The sequence below is a fragment of the Haliotis rubra genome, unplaced genomic scaffold, assembly GCF_003918875.1.
Source record: "Haliotis rubra isolate DU_JTF1 unplaced genomic scaffold, ASM391887v1 Scf19, whole genome shotgun sequence".
Lineage (NCBI taxonomy): Eukaryota > Metazoa > Mollusca > Gastropoda > Lepetellida > Haliotidae > Haliotis > Haliotis rubra.
The window spans coordinates 957,733-981,218 of NW_025765891.1; the positions used below are offsets into that span (position 1 = coordinate 957,733).

The 23,486-nt window shown below is 40.0% G+C and overlaps 1 long non-coding RNA gene across 1 annotated transcript; it reads right to left on the reverse strand.

The window, feature by feature from the left end:
• Positions 1 to 21,283: 21,283 nt before the first annotated feature.
• Positions 21,284 to 22,263, reverse strand: LOC124274328. The gene is made up of 2 exons (XR_006897913.1): positions 21,591 to 22,263; positions 21,284 to 21,375 (listed from the first exon to the last, which is right to left on the reverse strand). It is a non-coding gene; the product is annotated as an uncharacterized LOC124274328 (long non-coding RNA).
• Positions 22,264 to 23,486: the final 1,223 nt, after the last annotated feature.

Below are 23,486 nucleotides of genomic sequence, written 5' to 3' on the forward strand. Positions count from 1 at the left end.
GGTTAGTGAAGGAAATGGTAACCACCCCTGTTGTCACACAGATTGCTACAGTTGTTGTGATCATTGTACATGTCAGTGAATAAAGCAAGAGGCAGGAAGTGGTTTGTCTGATGTTTGTTTGCTCCCTCTTCCAGAACACCAGGTATTTTTGTTAACTAATGCCAAATGCGGCACTATTAAATCTCTTCCATCCAGAAAAATCTAAACGTATTTACACGGTGGATTGTATGTAAAGACTATAAATGCGGTCGATTTGACTGCAAATCTTCATTGCTCTAAAACAAAACAGTAATCAGTCAATAAACGGCAGGCATTATCACAGCCCCCGAACAAACAGCAACACTGCCTTGGTGCCGGCAGTCAGCGTCGGCCACTTAACGATAGCAGTCACACCTTGATACACGGGATATCGGATTCGTTAAAAGTGATTGATTCGTCTTTTACACTCAGCGTTCGTTAAGTTGAAGTGATAAGTGAAAAGCATTCCTTGTTTTGATCATGGGCATCTCTGATGGATTCGGGGATGATTTTTCTTTCGAACCAGGTTATAGTTTTCAAATTTAAACCCAAGGGTGTTCATAGCAAATACGAAGTAAAATCCGCCTACACAACATTATGGGCAACCCAAACTTCAACTGATGTGATTAGTAAACAAAGAAATTGATTTCTACCAAATATCCACATTGTTTGGACACATGAACTGACGTCAATCAAATATATTTTGATAGACAACAAGACGAGCACTATAACTTTACCAAAATAGATACATTCCAGCTATTCGTGGTGGCCATATTCTCCGAAAACTTCTGCATTGATTGCTTCCTATTCATGGTGTGTAGAACTTTGTACTTGGGACTCCAGATTACAAATAGCTTTTATTGTGTTATTTAGTTCGTTTTCTTCGTGACAGTAAATCTGACCTATCACGCCTAGCTTCTACCGTAAAGCGTCTATTAAATGATGGATGTCATTCTAAAGCTGCAGTGGAACCCGATCGGCGTCGATAAGGGTCGCTCGACAAATCATTACAGAGCTTTAGATAATACCGATGGCATATTGTACTTTGCGATCCGTGTCCTGTGTTTTTCCTGCGAGTTTGAGCAAGGAAAGAATCCGGGTAACAACATGGATTAAAAAGCTTTGAATCCTTTATTTGAGGAATTACCACGCAACAAACTAACAAATAGTAGTCTCGCGAGACGTATACAAATACATGAGACGTATACAAATACATGAGACGTATACAAATACATGAGACGTGTACAATACATGAGACATGTACTAATACATGAGACGTATACAAATACATGAGACGTACAATACATGAGACGTATACAAATACATGAGACGTATACAAATACATGAGACGTGTACAAATACATGAGACGTGTACAAATACATGAGACGTATACAAATACATGAGACGTGTACAAATACATGAGACGTATACAAATACATGAGACGTATACAAATACATGAGACGTATACAATACATGAGACGTGTACAAATACATGAGACGTGTACAAATACATGAGACGTATAAATACATGAGACGTATACAAATACATGAGACGTATACAAATACATGAGACGTGTACAAATACATGAGACGTATACAAATACATGAGACGTATACAAATACATGAGAATACATGAGACGTATACAAATACATGAGACGTGTACAAATACATGAGACGTATACAAATACATGAGACGTATACAAATACATGAGACGTGTACAAATACATGAGACGTATACAAATACATGAGACGTATACAAATACATGAGACGAATACAATACATGAGACGTATACAAATACATGAGACGTATACAAATACATGAGACGTGTACAAATACATGAGACGTGTACAAATACATGAGACGTATACAAATACATGAGACGTATACAATACATGAGACGTGTACAAATACATGAGACGTGTACAAATACATGAGACGTATACAAATACATGAGACAAATACATGAGACGTGTACACAATACATGAGACGTATACAAATACATGAGACGTGTACAAATACATGAGACGTGTACAATACATGAGACGTATACAAATACATGAGACGTATACAAATACATGAGACGTATACAAATACATGAGACGTACAAATACAAATACATGAATACATGAGACGTACACATACACAACAGACGAGTACAAATACATGGAGACGTATACAATACATGAGACGTGTACAAATACATGAGAGACATGAGACGTATAAATACATGAGACGTATACAAATACATGAGACGATACAAATACATGAGACGTGTACAAATACATACATGAGACGTATACAAATACATGATGACGTGTATACAAATACATGTACATGAGACGCAAAATATGACCAGAAAATACATACATACAAATGAGACGTGTACAAATACATGAGACGTATGGGTACACATGAGACGTGAGACGTATACAAATACATGAGACGTATATACAAATACATGAGACGTATACAAATACATGAGACGTATACAAATACATGAGACGTATACAAATACATGAGACGTACAAATACATGGGACGTATACAAATACATGAGACGTATACAAATACATGAGACGTTTACAAATACATGAGACGTATGTCATGTCGGTCAATGGTTGAGTAAGTACAAAGGCAATGCCGCTTAATACAATGTGGCTTCGTTCGACTCCAAACTATAATCCTAGGTATTAGAAAACTTCAAATTCAGCTTCCCTCGTTCAGAAAATTCACCAACTTAGAGAATGTAAGGATACACATGATGTTCAACTCATGGCGTATGTAGACTCAAAATAGAGGTTAGGACTTATCCTAAATGCTTCTCAGAATATACTTTGCAAATAAAGTAGGGGGAATTTTGTTTTAGACGAAACCAGATGAAAAACGCCAATATTTGGCAGTGAAAGCGATTTATGTGGCAAGAACATTTCCAAAGAAATCCAGCTCCCAAACACAACAGTGCGACAGTCTTAGGGATCTTGATCTCAGTCACCACGTACAAAGGATTTACCATTGCCACCTAGACAGGGTTGTGTGCAGGCACATATTTTTGTCTTAGAACCCATTAGGTCTGATCGCCTACTCCTCAATTTAACTGATCATATCATTTCCATTTGCTACAACCATGTTGTTCAAGATATGGTTTGATGAATCCCTCTATCCCTACTCTATTTCAATAATATATTCAAAATTAAATTGTCTAAAAGCCACATAAGGAATTATCACTGTATTTGATAAGCAAATCAGTTACAGATTTAGTTAAAAAGGGCCTATTACAGACTACGTAAAACGAAATATCATTCGATATTATAACACTACTAAAAGTATTACATGCATTTGACAAGCCACTCTGAAGGAAGTTGTGTTCATGCTGCATTTCAAAATGTCTTACTTCGTACAGATGCAATACTGCTGAAACAATTTCATCTTCATGATGTAGTCAGAATTGTACAATCGACTCTGAGATTTCTTTTGGATGTAAAACTATTTTTGTCGCTTCTATGATTTAGATACGAGTGTCTTTAGTTTTAGACTTACACGTGAGAACCAGTTAGGTAACTGAATTAGGCCCAAGTGTGTACAATTTTATTACTTCTCTTAAAATTAAAACATGTTTTACTTTTATAAATACTGTTTATAAACACTGTAACGTGTCTCACATGTATGACTTAGTTATATTCCTTCTGTACAATTCCTGTATTTGAAAGTATGGAAAATAAATGTAAAATAGAAGTTTATATGGAACTGTTGTCCAATGCTTGACGTTCTGACTTTAGAAGCTGCCAATAACCTACATGCTGTCACGTGATGGGCCGTATATAAGCCTGGTGCATATGACGACTTTCAGCAAGATTCGGTGATGAAAGTCCTACAAGTGTGAGAAGTCACCGAAGGGGACGTGTAATGTAAATCCGACGATGTCAAGCGATGACAGTTGACGACAGACGGCGCTTACCAACAGAAGGCGACATCATCGAAGACGTCGACGAAGGACAATGATAGCAGTGTGAATCATGAGAAGGAAAACAACCGATGATGAAGGACGGAAAACAACCGATGATGAAGGACGGAAAACAACCGATGATGAAGGACGGGAAACGACAGACACCAACGGAACGCCAGAGACAACAAACGTACTTCAACAAACCACAAGGGACATCAACTTAGGACAAGTACCAAACACCTTCACAAAGTGGTACACTATCTTTGATCATATATTATTTATAATGCATGATTAGAGTGAAAATTGTATATTTATGGTTTCATCTTTGACACAAAGGGATCACTGGGATATGTATACTAGTAGAGACTTCATAGTAAAACAAGGAATCAGTTTCATGGTGGCACGAGGTTGTCCTAGGCAGAGGTTTAATGGATATAAGTAACTCTTAACATTAGTGTTACAAGTATGTAGATGTGTTCAAGTGCTTTTGTGTTCATGTTATGGCATTTCCAGTGTTATGTCTTTCTCATTCTAAAACTAAGTAGTAAGAGAAAAGACATCAGTTTATTTCATTTTCACCATCTTCAGGAAAATAGAGGCCACAATAGACCCTCCTTCCAAGAGTTCATCTGATGGTGCCAAGCTGGTACATATCGCCGCCCACTTCTCACTTCTGTTGAAGGAGGTTTAGACAAACCAAGTACGAAGATGAGGCAATGTGAAAATGTTAACATAAGCGATAATCACCAACAATTGCTTGAGGATATAACAGCGTATAGTATGTACCCACGCCATCCACCATGATGATAATTGGACTATTTACAGAATGGTCCAAAACCACAGTGGATGACAATGACGTCACATAATAGTGTTCACAGTGATGCAACATTGCGAAACCATGTTATAAATACATGGCTACTGAGCTACAAGTCTTTGTCAGAGAATAGTTGATGTGGCCCCAGGAACATCATGGTCAGCTTGTCTTCTGATACGACAATTGGTGCTGTCAAGGTGAAACCCTTTGTGAACATTACAGTAAGCTGCAGATCCCTGCTTCGCTCCACAATGACAGCCAGTGGCCCACACAAGGCTGCCAGAGAAGGAACCCACACGGACTGGAGTTAATTACTCAAGGTGCTCCGGGAGATTCACAACGACTTAACTGTAAGCTGCGTGAAGAGCATCCGCAAAGAGGTATCCGGTGCACGGTATTCGCTTGGAGGATAAAGTATATTACCTATTGTGTCAGGTATACACAGGGCCCTGTTATCATTGGTAGTGTCATTATTTTTGCTTAATGTCTAGGCCATGCACATGGTATTAACGGCTCCTTGACTATGTTCCAAACTGATCTTGTAAATACGTCTTCTGAATCGCCATGATGTCATTGTTTATGTGCAACACGGATAATGAAAAACAACACAGTTTTGTAGTGTGAACGAAACCTCAAGCAGCACAACCTCATTATCATGCACCAGTGAATATGTTTAATTCAACATATACGAGGTGTCAGCACCAGCAACTCACCAGTCTCGATTATCTCACGAAACAGGTTCGAATAGATATTGAGCGTAGAAGAGTGAGTGAGTGAGTTTTGTTTCACGCCGCTTTTAGCAATATTCCGGCAACATCACGGCGGGGAACACCAGAAATGGCCTTTACACATTGTACCCATGTGGGGAATTAAACCCGGGTCTTCGGCGTGACGAGCCAATGCTTTAACCACTAGGCCACACCACGTAGAAGAAGACAAAAGGGTTCAAACACAAAACATATATTTCAGCGCAAATGACTACAACTCGAATGTAACATATGTCATATTTGGAATTACACTTTCTCAGTAATTGTGTATTCCTAACCTGAATGTAATCAGTCAGGCTATCCCTAATACTTCCTCAGTCGGAAAGACGAAACAACTCACTAAACAATTACAAATAACAAGTACACATAACGGTATTCAGACAGTTCACAGATCGAAAGGAGATTTGTCGTGGGGAAAGTACAAAAACCTAATTCGGAAATCTTCATCTCAGATGCCATTTAAGATAAAATCATGTTAGTCGTGTAACTCCCATTGCGAGAACTAATCGGTAAAGATTTAACGGTACTGGATCCATTCTCTGGTCAGATAGTAGCACGAACAAAGGTGATGTCTGTCCACAGAAGGTGTTGCGTGAGCGGTGGATTAACGCTTTCCTGGCGATGTTATCGATGGCCGACAAGTCGTGACACTCACTTCCGTCGGCCGACACCTGTCGTGAGATACACTTTCCTATGTCCGGGGTGACAAGACCATAAAGGGTGGTGTACTTTAGCTGTAGAGGAGGTTAGTAGGGACATGTTCCCTCGTCTTCAATACAAATGACATTGGAAGTGCGCATGCAACTAGCAGTAGTCGTAATACTAGTAGTAGTAGCAGTAGTAGTAGTAGTAGTAGTAGTAGTAGTAGTAGTAGTAGTAGTAGTAGTAGTAGTAGTAGTAGTAGTAGTAGTAGTAGTAGAAGAAGAAGAAGAGAAGAGGAGAAGAATTAGTACCACATTTGACTACCAGTGAAAAAAAAGAAATTGTGGCTAAAACTACAAGCATTAGTATTTGTACCAGGCAGTAATACTCTGTCGGTAGAAGACGTACGAATTCATGTGCAATATAATGATATAACACAGGTAATATAAGTCGTAATATAAGACAGCAATCTATTGTACCTGGTGTTCACATCATGTTTTCCCTGTGTTTCCTTCGTCCATCGTTCAACCCCTTGCCTGTGATATCTCAGCTTATACAGTAAAGAACGGTTATACCGAACTCAAAGGGACCACCATTTGTAGTTCGTAATGGCCGTAGTTTCCTATATGCATTTCGACTAAAATACACAGCTAGTGGCCAGGAACAAAACCACAGTTCCTTGTAGTCATCATTTCGTTATATAGAGATTACTAAACGAGTGTCTGTCAGATACCATTTATCTTACAACGAGTTGTTTCAAAACGTATTTAACGAGACAGACACAAGTACAGTAATCTGTTTCTTACACACCATAAAATCGCACCATTTTATTGTCGATTAGATTCAAATTTCATATTTTCTCATCGTAACTACGCAATAATACACAACACAACGTTTATGAATGAGTGACGTCACTTGGCTTCCTAATCACTACTCATCCCCATGGTGACCCTCCACAAAAGGTTTCCGCCACCTCTTCGCATCATCAAGGCAATAGTGATAATGCAAACTAGATAAGATCACAGAAACTTCATTAAACCCTCTAAAACGATAATGTTACCATGCAAATGTGGATGATTTTAATTCTTGCAAGCGTAAAATATTTGAGCGTGTGACGTCATCGTTATCGCTTGGTGGTTGTCGTCATCGTTATCGCTTGGTAGTTGTCGTCATCGGAAGATTGTTTTGGATATCTCTGCACATTTGGGATCTGTACGTGTGTACCAGTTTACGTTCAATGTTCTCCCATCGACCGGAGCCAAAACTTTTGAGCGTGTGTAATTAGGCGCACCCAGTGTGCTTGAATGTGACATTGCTGAGGTTACGTTCACTGTCAATGGGGGACTCCTCTTCTTCGCCACATCCTTCTCGTTTTCCCGAGCCAGAAATTGCCACTTGGAATGTAATGGAATTTACGGCGTTTTCAGTATGAAATGAGAGTTGATTACATCCTGTATGTTATCAAGACATAAACTTTGCATTATCATGCGTCGGAGGAATATCTTGAGCAATGACGAATGTGTAGATCAACCGTTCCTGTACATGTTCGACTGAATAGAAAGGACGTGTGCCGCCATTTGCATTCATGAAGTCTTGCAAAACGTTCTATGTTGTACATTGTTTCAACGAGTGTGTTTTGGTTCTGATTGTCATGAGTGAATTTGATAACATTGGAATCACATAGTATCTCGGAGCTGGAAGTGGGTCTTCATCATGTTTGTCAGTGAAAAATGTCATCTTCATCAATGCATGAAAGAAACAACGAGGCAAATCGATCTCATAATGGACTTTATCGTGTCAGGTATTTTTGCAAGACGACACATGACACTTGTCGACTCTCCAGTAAAAGTACCAGTGTTGTACATTTTGAATATTCGAAGGGAATCCCAGGCTTTATCTCTAACGGTGATTTTCACATAATTGTTTACACAGGTATCACTGATTGTTCGAGCCATTTTGAATTCATGACTAGAAATCAAAAGTTTTAATGAAAGGAATTAGAAAATAAATAGATTCGTGTTATATTTATTCTACTTGTGACTCATTGTATAAATACCTGTTTATGTTGCAATCGCGAAAATAACAGGTAGTTGTAAAGGGGCATTTATTGCACGAGTAACAGGTTTCTGTTCGATTGAAGCAGGAGTAACTTATCAATGAATTTTAATCAGGAAAGTAGTCCGTCATAACCATCACCATGGAGTAGCCAATCACGGGATTAGAAATCGATCTCACACATATGTGTGATACCAGTTTTCTCTCATGGGTTTCTCACCCACGGGTGTGTAAGAAGAGCGTGTTCGTCATAAGCGTCGTCCACGGTATATGTTAGGTGAGTCGATTTATTTGACAGATTGACTGACAGTCAGTTTCAGTGTGTATTATCATTATTAGTGTATATATACTTAACGTTTAGAGAAAGACCTAAGACACAGACACTTAAGGGACACCTTTATTGACAAAAACCAATATTTCAACAAAATTTCAAAACATAAAAAGCATATGGTGACATTGTTTGCTCACATTTTGTTTGCACAAGTGAGGCTTTCACAGCACAATGGATGAGGATGATAAACATGACTTAATTAACCTATTGTTTCACTTCCCTAAAACCATTGAAACTGACTTTCAGTCAATCTGTCGAATAAATCGACTAATTTTCCAGGCAATTTGTAAATTAACTGAAAATTTCAGCCAATTTACAATTTGACTCGTTTTACACATTGACTATAACATATATCCTCCTGCCAGGAGAGGCTGCCACTTTTTGCAATAACTGATTTACAGTGATTAGTTCGTATAATTCCCTTCACTGTTTCGACTTTTACACTAGGTGGAGTGTGTTTGGCTTATAAGTGAGCGATAGTCTCTCTTCTCTCTTAGCATCTGTTAATTGACAAAAGCACAGAAGTATGACTTCATACTCTTGATCTTGGTGAAGTATGGATCAAACCCTTCCCACTTGACGGTGTCATCCAGGAACCGGTCTTGAATCTTGCCTGTCTGTACTTGGCTTTGTGAGTTTTAACTTGTCTCTGTAGACCTAACCTAAATGCATTTGACAACCAATTTCCCCAATATAATTCCCTCATAAACCTTGTAACTTATCATAAGAAGATCCCATCAAAAGGCCGCTTGATTCAAGCCCATCAAAGCCCGTGTGATTTCCGCATAGAAATTCACCGCGAATATGTCCACACAAAGATTTCTGAAACTTACATTTTTAAGTTTCCAAAATGAGAACTTGTCTTTCAGCTTGTGTCACATGGTAATTGTTAGTGATATTTTATTATAACCAAAAACCAATAGTACACTGTAAGATAATTATTTAACATTTAAAAACACTCTACCTAAAGGCTACAGGTATACTGACAGCTGTTAATGGGTTAATGTTTGACAATCATACGTGTTACGATGGCTATTTTTCTTGAGAAGTCGAAATGTAAAGACGTACGAACCAAACATATATGTGCTATGTCAGCAGATAATGTCACCCACGTGTTTACAAAGCCTCAGTGCATGCCGTCTTGTGTACACAAATACTCCTAATTAATGTTTGTTGATGCATCCCGGTTGTCCTGTTGTCGGTAATGTGTTCTATTTACTTCCTTGTCAACGATAGTGTAATCCATGCTTAGATGTCCGCACACTATGGAAGCATATTGCGGCCACAATCCAAACAAAAACATGATATACATGTACGTAGATGATACTTTCCCCTACGTACAATCTACTTCATCTACCTACTTGATACGACTGTCACTAACGTAGATGATACTTTCCACTAGGTACAATCTACTTCATCTACCTACATGATACGACTGTCACTAACGTAGATGATACTTTCCCCTACATACAGTCTACTTCATCTACCTACATGATACGACTGTCTCTAACGTAGATGATACTTTCCCCTACGTACAGTCTACTTCATCTACCTACATGATACGACTGTCTCTAACGTAGATGATACTTTCCCCTACGTACAATCTACTTCATCTACCTACATGATACGACTGTCACTAACGTAGATGATACTTTCCCCTACGTACAATCTACTTCATCTACCTACATGATACGACTGTCTCTAACGTTGATGATACTCTCCCCTACGTACAATCTACTTCATCTACCTACATGATACGACTGTCACTAACGTAGATGATACTTTCCCCTACGTACAATCTACTCCATCTACCTACATGATACGACTGTCACTAACATAGATGATACTTTCCCCTACGTACAATCTACTTCATCTACCTACATGATACGACTGTCACTAACATAGATGATACTTTCCCCTACGTACAATCTACTTCATCTACCTACATGATACGACTGTCACTAACGTAGACGATACTTTCCCCTACGTACAATCTACTTCATCTACCTACATGATACGACTGTCACTAACATAGATGATACTTTCCCCTACGTACAATCTACTTCATCTACCTACATGATACGACTGTCTCTAACGTAGATGATACTTTCCCCTACGTACAATCTACTTCATCTACCTACATGATACGACTGTCACTAACGTAGACGATACTTTCCCTACGTACAATCTACTTCCATCTACCTACATGATACGACTGTCACTAACATAGATGATACTTTCCCCTACGTACAATCTACTTCATCTACCTACATGATACGACTGTCTCTAACATAGACGATACTTTCCCCTACGTACAATCTACTTCATCTACCTACATGATACGACTGTCACTAACATAGATGATACTTTCCCCTACGTACAATCTACTCTTCATCTACCTACATGATACGACTGTCACTAACATAGATGATACTTTCCCCTACGTACAATCTACTTCATCTACCTACATGATACAACTGTCTCTAACATTGACTACGATCTACTTCATCTACCTACATGATACGAATAACATAGATGATACTTTCCCCTACGTACAATCTACTCATCTACCTACATGATACGACTGTCACTAACATAGATGATACTTTCCCCTACGTACATGATACGACTGTCTCTAACATAGACGATACTTTCCCCTACGTACAATCTACTTCATCTACCTACATGATACGACTGTCACTAACATAGATGATACTTTCCCCTACGTACAATCTACTTCATCTACCTACATGATACGACTGTCACTAACATAGATGATACTTTCCCCTACGTACAATCTACTTCATCTACCTACATGATACGACTGTCACTAACATAGATGATACTTTCCCCTACGTACAATCTACTTCATCTACCTACATGATACGACTGTCTCTAACATAGATGATACTTTCCACTACGTACAATCTACTTCATCTACCTACATGATACGACTGTCTCTAACATAGACGATACTTTCCACTACGTACAATCTACTTCATCTACCTACACGATACGACTGTCTCTAACGTAGACGATACTCATACCTATATTTATGCTAGAGTCTGTTACGTATATGATATTGTAACTTATGATGAAGGAGGCAGATAGAATTTAGGTCACTCTGGACATGTTTTGAAACAATTAGGTCTTTTGAATATGTGAAGTATTTAAAGAAACTTATTGAAATGGTTTGCACTATGACACGAATATGATATTTTAACCTATAACGAGGAAGGTACCATGTGCCATCGATCAAAATCACTGTCTCAATACCAATAGCCGCGAATGTAATATCATTTTCATAAATGACTGTATAAACTACCTATACGTCAGCAGTATCATCTCCGGAGATGTAAGCACGGTCAACGTATATTAAGAATCATCTACGTTGATAATAGCGTCATGACATTTGTTTTTGGAATGTGGCCCGAATACGTTTGCATACCTTATCTATATTACGTTGCATGTACCGTAATTTCCAATGTTTGGCGCAACACACCTTGAGAGCGCCAAGCTTATATACCTGGAACAATGAAACCTGGTGTCGGATGTAAGGGGCTTATTCTTGCAATCTCAGGTAAAATATTGACGATAACATCACATTTCATACCTAGATCTGGGGAGTGGGCGTCCTGTTCAAATGAATGTATGCTTATTACACAACGTAAACCTCTTTTAATTTTTTTCCACAAAAACACGGTCTTGGTTCGTATTTAAAACAAACAACCATCAATACAGCACGATAATGACTGCCTACAAAACAGCAGAACCATTGTTCCTTATGTAGGACTACTGAGACAATCCGATAATAGATCCGGTGATACCAGGACAACTGTCTTCATTTGGAAACCTGTAACAACTTGGTGATGAATGTTATGGGACGATGCAATGTGTGCTAAACTGGCAGCTAATTCCACGTCCTCTATTATAGGATATTAATCCACTATTAGCCATACTTAAGACCATTATTTGTTATAAAGCGTGCGAACTATTCTGTAGCTTGTTTGTGCACTTCCGGAGGATAATGTCGCGTCCTGTAGCATGCAGACAATCACTTCCGGTTGGACACGGAGAGTGGCAGAGAGTAAAGATAAATGCGTCCGGTATCTTGCAAACGATGATTGAAATAAATGTCAGATCTTAGGTCGTTCATAAAGTACATGTGTCACTCGGTTGCATATTTTTAGTATGCGTGTCTTATTGTCGAATGACCTTCTGAACATGTAGAGCTTAGAGGACACCAATTTCTGAAATCCTGTACGACCACTTTTGCCTGTTAACTCTAAGTCGTTCAAGTTAAAGATGTCTACCCGGTGTAAATTAAAACGTGTGCTGTTCAGTGGTTGACATTTTCATTACTTTGGCTTTGTTTCAGCTCATAAGAAAACACAACCAATGGAGATTTCTTTTCAAAACCTGGAATCGAATAAACGCACGTTTGACTTCTTTGATTGGCGTTCTGGAAGTCGAGGAGATGAAGAATGAGGACAATTATATGGATATACAACTTCTTTCTCTGTATAGGCGACGTTTCAACATAGATTCTAATGTCGTTGTCAAGCAAGGGGTGACAACGACATTAGGATCTTTGTCCAAATGTCGCCTATATAGAATATAGAAGTTGTATATCCATAAAATTATAATCTGGAATCCGGTAACGTGGAATCCGTCAAGCGTAAGCAGGGTATCAGAGGTACAGGAGCTCACTTATCAAGATGAGGATGTGCCAAATTATCTTGTTTGGTTTTTCTTCTTCTTTTTTTTTCTTTTTTCCAAAGAATATTTTCCAAATATTTGATACAATGTGTTTTGTTGTGTTTGTATTCCCAGTTTGTTTCGTGGTGTATTCTTTATGTATGTGTACTGACAATGTGCGTCGCTGCCTGACTCCACTCCACGGAGACGTTTCACGAGTATGTATGATTCTACACAGGTTAACAGAATACAGCAGTATCCCATTTCAGACGTGTTCAATAATGATGGGTCTAGGACAGTTACAACCCGGGCAACTGCCACTGGACAATTGTCATACGGACAATTGACACCTAGGACAATTGACACCCGGACAATTGTCACCCAAAACATCAAAAAATATTCAGCTTCTTTACCAACTTTTACTGAGTTTGACAAGGTAATCCATAACAAATAATAACATGTTCGTCCATATAGCTTCCAAACTTACGACTTCCACAAGTTTCGAAAGAAGCCTCTGTCGTCCCTATTCATAAAAAAGTTTGTTCCAGTTATAGGCACGTTGTACTTGTCAAGGAAAAGTTTTTGAAAAGTGTGTTTTCAAACACGTCACATAGTTTCTAATCATTTATAACTTAAAAAGATATGGTATAAAGGGTAGTTTGTTAATATGGTTTGAGAGTTATCTTGAAAATAGAGAGCAACGTGTCGTAATTAATGCATTTAGATCTGATAATAGAGCTGTCTTTGCTGTATAAGGGCCGCTCTTGTCCTGCTCCCAGTAATGATACATTTAATTATGCATATTGCTCAAGCCTGGGAGACAAATTATAACATGATTTAATAATATGTTTAAGGTAGATATTCATTAGCTTGGGAGAGAAATAGATACAGGAAGGTAGGTTGGTACAGTTAGTACACTCGGGAGCCCAACCAGGAGAGGTGATTATAAATCTGTGCCAAGTGGATTTAGGTTAAAAGAAAACATTTGTGTTATCAGGGATCGAGCAACAGGGCCAGGTACCTTGGTGATAGTAAGACAGAAATGGTCAGAAGCGGCAGCAGATTTTGGAATTATGGATGACATATATGGTCATAGGGAAAGTAATGCTTATATTCCTGGAATTCACCGCACAATCTTACGAATAAGGTAATAGGGGTAAGAAACAGGAAGGGGGAGTAGTCTACAGCGAGGGGAAAAGGTTACCGTTCAATAGAAAAAAAGAAAATGTCGTGGGTTGTAACGTAGGAACCCAGTCGTAAGGTAGAGCAGAGCTCACGATAGCCAGGCTGGTGTGCACCCACTCTTGATGTTTGATCACTAGAACTAGTCATAGAAATTATCTTGAAGCACCAGTACTGTAGTTTAAGACTGAAGCTTTGCAACTGAAGTCTTACATAGTAAGAATAGAGTTGACCAGCAACACTGTGTGAATAAAACTATTGAACGAAGATCATCGTCCTGTGTTTGCTGGGTGAACTACGGTAAAGATCCAAAGGCCCTCGGGTGCTGACACAAGTACCTCTCCACATCCCTAGTCGTCAGGACCAAAGTACGGGGGTATACCGTAGTTCAGGTAAAGGTACGCCATCCCAGGTGTGGGATACTAACAATGCATTGAATCACGGAGAATATAGGTAACCACATTCGATAGGTAAACATAGTGTTGCATAATCTAATGTATATTATGTACTTGAATGTATTTGAAGAAAGGTTTCAGTTTCAGTGAATGAAGGTGCGCATTTTGATAGATCAAAATGCTTGTACTTTGCTGAGGTATATGCAAAGGGCTGTTACCCTAGACCTGTGAGGAAAACAGTATAGGGCAGCCGGTGGGTTTGTAACAGCGACAAGGCAAAATGAAACCCGAGTATATGGAGTAGTACCTAGATGCAGTTACCGCGGCTATTCCAGGTCAAGTTGACTTTTGTGAGGCTCAGAACTCATCAGTCGATTCTCAATAAGCATCAGATTGTCATGACACATCTTACAGATATAGCCCCACTTGGCTAGACATCATATGGCGGTCAGTCTAAGTGGACAGGTCATTTATTACAGAAGATAAAGGGGGATTTGTCTTAAGACAGTATTATATTTCGCCGACAGTTCCAAGCCCTCCCCTCCATGTACACTTCGACATGGCCCATAATTGGTTATAATAAATAACCAGTTCCTGAAGAACGTTACAATTTATATCTTTCCGTCTACTTACCATAACAGAATTATCTTTTTCCATCCACATCACGGACCTAGATTCTGTGGCCTACTTTCAAATCTTCGAGACACTGAAAAGAAAACACTTCCGGAAGTGTTTCAGTGACGGCCAATTTGATTTAATCCTTCCTTGACCATGGCAGATGACAGCAGAAATTACCGTAACAGTGTAAACACTCATCCAAACTGGAAGCGTGTAATTTGACGTAGTCCTGTTTGTAGCAGGTCGACCTTTGTTGCAGGAATAATGACCCATCATTATCCCAATAACCGCTTCAAGCAGGTGCTCAGTGTGTTGTTTTCCGCAAATTACGTGTCAATTATCACCCTATGTTTAAACGTCCATCACGAAGGTTTGGGAGGAACATACCACGCATACACCTGCAGTCTGCTGCTAGAAGACATTTACATTTGAATGAGTTCAAATTCAAAACACGTCGTGAGTAGGAATTCTATGCATATTTTAGTCACATCATCAATATTTAACTGGCACCGTCGTGGTAGGGATCACTAAGAATTGGATCAACACAAATGGGGAATGGAACACGTGTCATGGGGTAGACATGTGATCACTTTAACCACCGTCACTGCTTTGCTGCCCGTCATGAGAGTTGAAGGTTGTAAGGTACTGGCATGTGAAGAGGTTTGGATCTGATGGAATCGTCAAAACGATTCCACTGCCTGGCGAAAACTCATGTCAAACGATATTCTCATATATAAGCTTATGTTTATTTGTCGAAAGTTTGAAAGAGAGGAATAGACGAATTCACTTCGACAAACACCAGAAAAACACTATTTAATAAAAATATTAATTTTAGCTTTCATAAAATATTTCATAGTCAAATCATTTCATCATTGGAAGAACCTCTAATTGTAAGTCATTCAATATGCCAGGAAACACAACGAATCTTGCATTATCTCAATAATTCGAGAAGCGGCCCGACTCGGTTCAGACGGCGGGAGTCTCATCCGGTCCTCTGCTGTTACCAATAATTACCCCAGAGGATTGTCTTGGCCTTTCTTGGCAAGTGATCTAAGTGTCACATATGTACAGTCTTAGTGAAGGCCATCCAAATACCAGGAATCCTTTTGTTTGCTTGGGTTTCCATGAAGTTCCTGTTTCGTTTCTCATGTATTTCCTCCGAGTTTCTTCAGTAATCATCGTAATAAGGCACGCAATGTGTGAGGTACCATAACTGTAGAATCAAACTTTTTCGCGAACACCTGGTATCATCACTATTCTATGATGATTCATTAACAATAAGTCATCCCATGATGTGTATGGATGGGGAAGGATTTTGTCGCTTGTATTTCAGCGTGTTAGAGTGAGTGAGTGAGTATGGTTTTACGCCGTTTTTAGCAATATTCCAGCAATATCACGGCGGGGGACACCATAAATGGACTTCACACATTGGGGATTCGAACCCGGGTCGACGGCGTAACGAGCCGACGCTTTAACCATTAGGCTACCCCACCGCCCCCGCTTTCTTGGATATATTTGCTTCTGGGTCAGTGTGACAGACTAGGATTTGGAGCTCGGGCGGGGCTGATTATATGCTAAGGGTCATTAGAACGAACACGTTTGTAACCACTTGGGTTGTTTGTGTTGGTCCACATGCTGTATATTTTAGTCGATAAAAACTATGGGCTCTAGGGACAAAAGAATGTGGTTCTTAAAAAATTGTTAAATTATATTGATCATGAGGTAGCCTTGAGTGAATGAAGTGTGTTGTTGTTGCTGAGGATTTACTTACAAAACACAAAGACTCTTTGATGCTGTGTTCATTTGATACGCACAGCATAGGAGTGTGAGTGAGTGAGTTTAGTTTTACACTGCTTTTAGCAACATTCCAGCAATATCACAGCAGGGGACACCAGAAATGGGCTTCACACATTGTACACATGTAGGGAATCGAACCCCGGTCTTCGGCACGACGAGCCAACACTTTAACTACTAGGCTACCCGTTGCCCTCATGGCATATGATGGGACAGGTGATTAAGAACACACACGTCAGTGATGAATGCCATGCTCAAGGGAGGAACACAAACACAGGGATGACAACTATGGAACAACAAGTCTGTTTATTTCTGAAAAGTTAACAAAGCACACGTAAAGATATGGATCCGCTGGATCACTATGACCATACATGTGTGTACTGTACAAGCTATAACTGGCCTAGTTGCCACTCCAGGCCTTCACCCAACCTTCACCTTCACTTGCATCCAACAAATGCATTCTGGTCCATTAGCAATCAGGATACATGGTAACACCCAGGTACAGCTCCATCAAGTCCATGAGAAAAGTCAAGACTTACATTTGAAAGGCTACCAACACTCGTTTCGTATAGGGACTCGGGTATAGTTAGGACTCAAGAATGAAAAAAATTGACTGTTATTAGGATTCTGGAGAGGGTGATTGGCAACCGAATTTCATCAACAGGTCATTGAATGCTTTTTTGCTGGACATGAAACTAATGACATAAAAGCATTTATCATTCCTCTCTGCAAGTCCCTGTAAAACACCGACCATTGTTAAAACTGTAAATATCAGTTTTCACTCAATAATCTGCTAACCACTGATTTCAGTTTATGTGAGCCAGGTCCCGAAACCCACCATGACAGTTTAGTCAATGGAACATTATTTCCTTGCTGATAAAGTTGCCAACAGATTGTCAAATGAATCCTATAAGCTCAAAACACATGGTAGAATATGTTTAAAGGCACCATCTGGACTACTAGAGTCATGTCACTAATACCTTACGAGAAACCAATGAGGACAAACCAGTGGCTGATAACATGAGCACTGGCCAAGTGATCAAACTGTTGATCATGGTACCATCACCCTACACTGAACAGGCAGGGGGACTGAGGACCCGCGGGGATGCTTCTATGAATCAGTTTAGTTTTACGCCTGCTTTTAGCAACATTCCAGCAATATCACAGCGGGGACACCAGAAATGGGCTTCACACATTGTACACATGTAGGAATCGAACCCCGGTCTTCGGCACGACGAGCCAACACTTTAACTACTAGGCTACCCGTTGCCCTCATGGCATATGATGGGACAGGTGATTAAGAACACACACGTCAGTGATGAATGCCACGCTCAAGGGAGGAACACAAACACAGGGATGACAACTATGGAACAACAAGTCTGTTTATTTCTGAAAAGTTAACAAAGCACACGTAAAGATATGGATCCGCTGGATCACTATGACCATACATGTGTGTACTGTACAAGCTATAACTGGCCTAGTTGCCGCTCCAGGCCTTCACCCAACCTTCACCTTCACTTGCATCCAACAAATGCATTCTGGTCCATTAGCAATCAGGATACATGGTAACACCCAGGTACAGCTCCATCAAGTCCATGAGAAAAGTCAAGACTTACATTTGAAAGGCTACCAACACTCGTTTCGTATAGGGACTCGGGTATAGTTAGGACTCAAGAATGAAAAAAATTGACTGTTATTAGGATTCTGGAGCAGGTGATTGGCAACCGAATTTCATCAACAGGTCATTGAATGCTTTTGCCTGACATGAAACTAATGACATAAAAGCATTTCTCATTCCTCTCTGCAAGTCCCTGTAAAACAACCGCCCATTGCTAAAACTGTAAATATCAGTTTTCACTCAATAATCTGCTAACCACTGATTTCAGTTTATGTGAGCCAGGTCCCGAAACCCACCATGACAGTTTAGTCAATGGAACATTATTTCCTTGCTGATAAAGTTGCCAACAGATTGTCAAATGAATCCTATAAGCTAAAACACATGGTAGAATATGTTTAAAGGCACCATCTGGACTACTAGAGTCATGTCACTAATACCTTACGAGAAACCAATGAGGACAAACCAGTGGCTGATAACATGAGCACTGGCCAAGTGATCAAACTGTTGATCATGGTACCATCACCCTACACTGAACAGGCAGGGGACTGAGGACCTGCGGGGATGCTTCTATGAATCAGTTTGGTTTTACGCCGCTTTTAGCAATATTCCACCAACATCACAGCGGGGGACACCAGAAATGGGCTTCTCACATTGTACCCATGTGGGGATTCGAACCCGGGGCTTCGGAGTGACGAGCCAACGTTTTAACCACTAGGCTACCCCACTGCCCCCAATGTTTCTAAAAAGATGACAATGCAGCATAAAGCATCTACAACTCCCTGACTAACCCTCAGATGTCATTTTCTCAGGGACTCTCCAGCAGCTGTACCTGGACATACATATTCATGAAGACAAACAGTCTTACCATATCAATCAGTTTAACATCAGATACCCACATTCTCCTTGAAGTTACATCAACTGAGGAAAAACATCATATACTACTCAAGTTTTCACAGGGACTTTCCTGTTCCATATTCAGAGCCATAACACCCCCATGCATCTAAAGACAAAGGAAAGATCTTATTGGAATCATACACAATGACTTTTGTCAATAATTTTGTTTTGAGATGCAGTTCGAAATATATACTAACATTTCAAGCAAGATAAAACTTGTTCAGTGTTACTAAGCAATAACAATTGCCCCATATTGGTTCATCAGCTGGTCTGGGGCAAATATATAGATAACTTACACCTTGGTCCAGAAGTTGGTCTGGGGGCACTTCACATGTTGTATACATAACTTGCATAAAATACCTGTGTCCTTATTAAAAGTTGAGTAGTATATTTCTCTGAAGCCTGACCCAGTGCATTGTACTTAACACTGCTTCGTCATGGCCTGTTAGCTACAAAAACCTGGGAGGAAAATCTGGAGTACCGCTGGTTGTCAAGATCACCACTTTGGTGAGGTCCTCAAACACATGTTCCATCCTGACAGACCAAGGATCATAATGAAGATCCTGGTTGCAGGTTTTGTAGCTGAGAGGAACCGAGGGATAATGTAGGCTGTTTCTAAACAGGTTGTACTAATCAACAAAACAAAAATATCTTTGGATAAACAATAAAAATAAGTTTCAATGTTGAAGACAAATATACAATACAGTTGTTGTTACTATACAAGTGTGTTTGATATATAACACTTTCGGATAAATAGGACTAAATGTGATACTGAATAATTGTCTCAACCAGTACATACATGAGATCAACAATTGGGGTCTATAGAAAGACCTCGGACATAAAGTGGGGCAACTCACACAGTTCAATCCAACACTGCCCAAGGAAAAATGTCGGCTCACTTTGTCTAAGGTGAGAATGAAACAAGGTATAAAAAATTTACCTTAAGTATCATAAACAGTTTCAATATTCTTTCAAAATTAACAGTCCAATAACAGACGAACATTGCATAATTCCTGCATTTTTCATGGTTGCAAATATACTGCTCAAAAAGTTGAGGAACACCCAGTTCTTTCATGTACCCACAGCAATTGGTCATGGCAAGACAAATTAACTATAGTAACATGACATAATCAGGTGGTTAACCCTTTTTTAGACGTATATGTGATACACACGCTTTCACCAACAACAAATATGTGTTCCCTAAACAGATGTGCAAAAACTAAACACATAAAGTGTTAAGACATGCTACTTATATTTTTTGTTTTACTTGGCTGGGTGAGTTGAAGTCATTGTTTCAGCATCAAGCTTATGTCTTTGGCCCCAGTAAGGGTACTCCAGTACTGGTTGTTGTTCCACAGCTCTCAGCAATATTCCAGCTTTCATGGAGGTGATGCAGATTCCATAACTCCAGGTATATCATCTGATGTACGCAGCTGTGTAGCTTGGGAATAATGAAGTCTCATTATCAAACAAAGCTGGACAACATATAATAAGCTTTCTGTTTCCATTTCCATTATACACACAACAAGGGTTTATGACTTATCCTTATATATCAGCCACTATCCTGTGAGTGAGCATGCAGTGACTGTGTAGACAGACCTCTGTCCAGCCAAAGTCCTACCCCTGGGTGCTGGGTGCCGGAGTGTGCAGACAGACAAGTCCTACAGGTGTGAAACAGGTGCTTGTCACACCTCTGTCCTTGACCAGTGGCCAATATCTTGACCAGTGGACAGACCCTGGGTGAAACAGGTGTGCTGCCAATATCTTGACCAGTGGTACCCTGGGTGCTGTGTGCAGTGAGTGTGCAGACAGACAAGTCCTACCCAGGTCTACAGTGAAACAGGTGCTTGTCACACCTCTGTCCTGCCAATATCTTGACCAGTGGTACCCTGGGTGCTGTGTGTGTGCAGTGAGTGTGCAGACAGACAAGTCCTACCCAGGTCTACAGTGAAACAGGTGCTTGTCACACCTCTGTCCTGCCAATATCTTGACCAGTGGTACCCTGGGTGCTGTGTGTGCTGGGTGCTGTGTGCAGTGAGTGTGCAGACAGACAAGTCCTACCCAGGTCTACAGTGAAACAGGTGCTTGTCACACCTCTGTCCAACTACTGGACACGTCTCTACAGTACATGTGAGAGTGAAGGTAGCAACCACAAGGGACAACATATCCTCATAGGGTTGATGAACCTGGGTTAATGTGGGACTGAAGAAAGAGAGTGTGAGGGTGTGTGAGGGCACACATGACTAGAGAGGAGTAAATGCAGTGGCAATTCATGGTTTGATAGTGCTAACAAAGTTTAGGTTTAAGTTATAGAGATAGTTACACTTACGACCATAATGTCAAGGACTGATCATTAATGTGGTGGACGTGTTTGTTGCTTGACACTGCGCTCGGCATCAGACAGCAGTCTGTAAATAACTAAGTCTCGACAATCCCGTGACTGAACACCAATCAACACTGTTGGGACAACTTACTACACAGTCCACCAGTCACCAAGTCTGACCACCTGATATAGTTAGTCGACTCTTAGGACAAAGTTCAGCAGCCCGGGACCTATATCCTGATCCAGCCTCTGTAGTTACAGTCGCAATACATCATTAGGAAATGTGTAGTTTGGGCTCTAAAGGTTTTCTCTGTCAGTTAAACATCCTCAATTTATAAGTCTCCTTTCACTCTTGCTGTTCAATCTTCAAAAGTCTATGCCTCAGAACCCAATATGACTCTTTTTCAGCCTAGCGTGCAATCTAATGTGCAATCTATTGTACAATGTACAGTGTGGATGCCACATGGTGGACAAATGGTGATAATTCATGCACAATGTATAAGATCATGATCTTGCATTGTGACACAGAAATAACCCATGGTTATTCAAGAATGCAACCATACTACTGTACATTAAATACACAGTGACAGAAATATGTCATCATGACCAAAGGTGTAGTTATAATGCAACAGTCAAATAAAATTAAATGCAGTGAAGCAATTTCCTGTAAAGAATCCTGTCTGCCCAGGGCAAACCAGTGAATGAAAGCATGAGGGTTTAACATCATTGAGGCAAAGTGCACATAGCAAATGACAAGGTAAGGTGGGATTGACTACTGCATTAATGTAGTGAGTGAGTGAGTTTTACGCCACACTCAGCAATATTCCAGGTATATGGCGGCGGTTTGTAAATAATCGAGTCTGAACCAGACAATCCAGTGACCAACAGCATGAACATCAATCTACGCATTTATATAGAGTGAGTGAGTTTAGTTTTACTCCACACTCAGCAATATTCAAGCCATATGGCGGCGGTTTGTAAATAATCGAGGCTGGACCAGACAATCCAGTGATCAACAGCATGAACATCAATCTACGCATTTATATAGAGTGAGTGAGTTTAGTTTTACTCCACACTCAGCAATATTCCAGCCATATGGCGGCGGTTTGTAAATAATCGAGGCTGGACCAGACAATCCAGTGATCAACAGCATGAACATCGATCTACGCATGTATGTAGCAATACCCCACTGAGATACCATCCTTCAGCATGACATGGACACCCCACTCAGACACATGGGACTCTTATTTAGTTAGTCCTTGGTTGATCCCTGCCATGCCAACAAGGGAGAGAACGCCAACTACCATCTTTCAACGTCTGGTTTGACTGACCGGGAGATCAAACCACCAGGGTTCCACACTCCCAGCAGACACTCAATCCAGTGCAC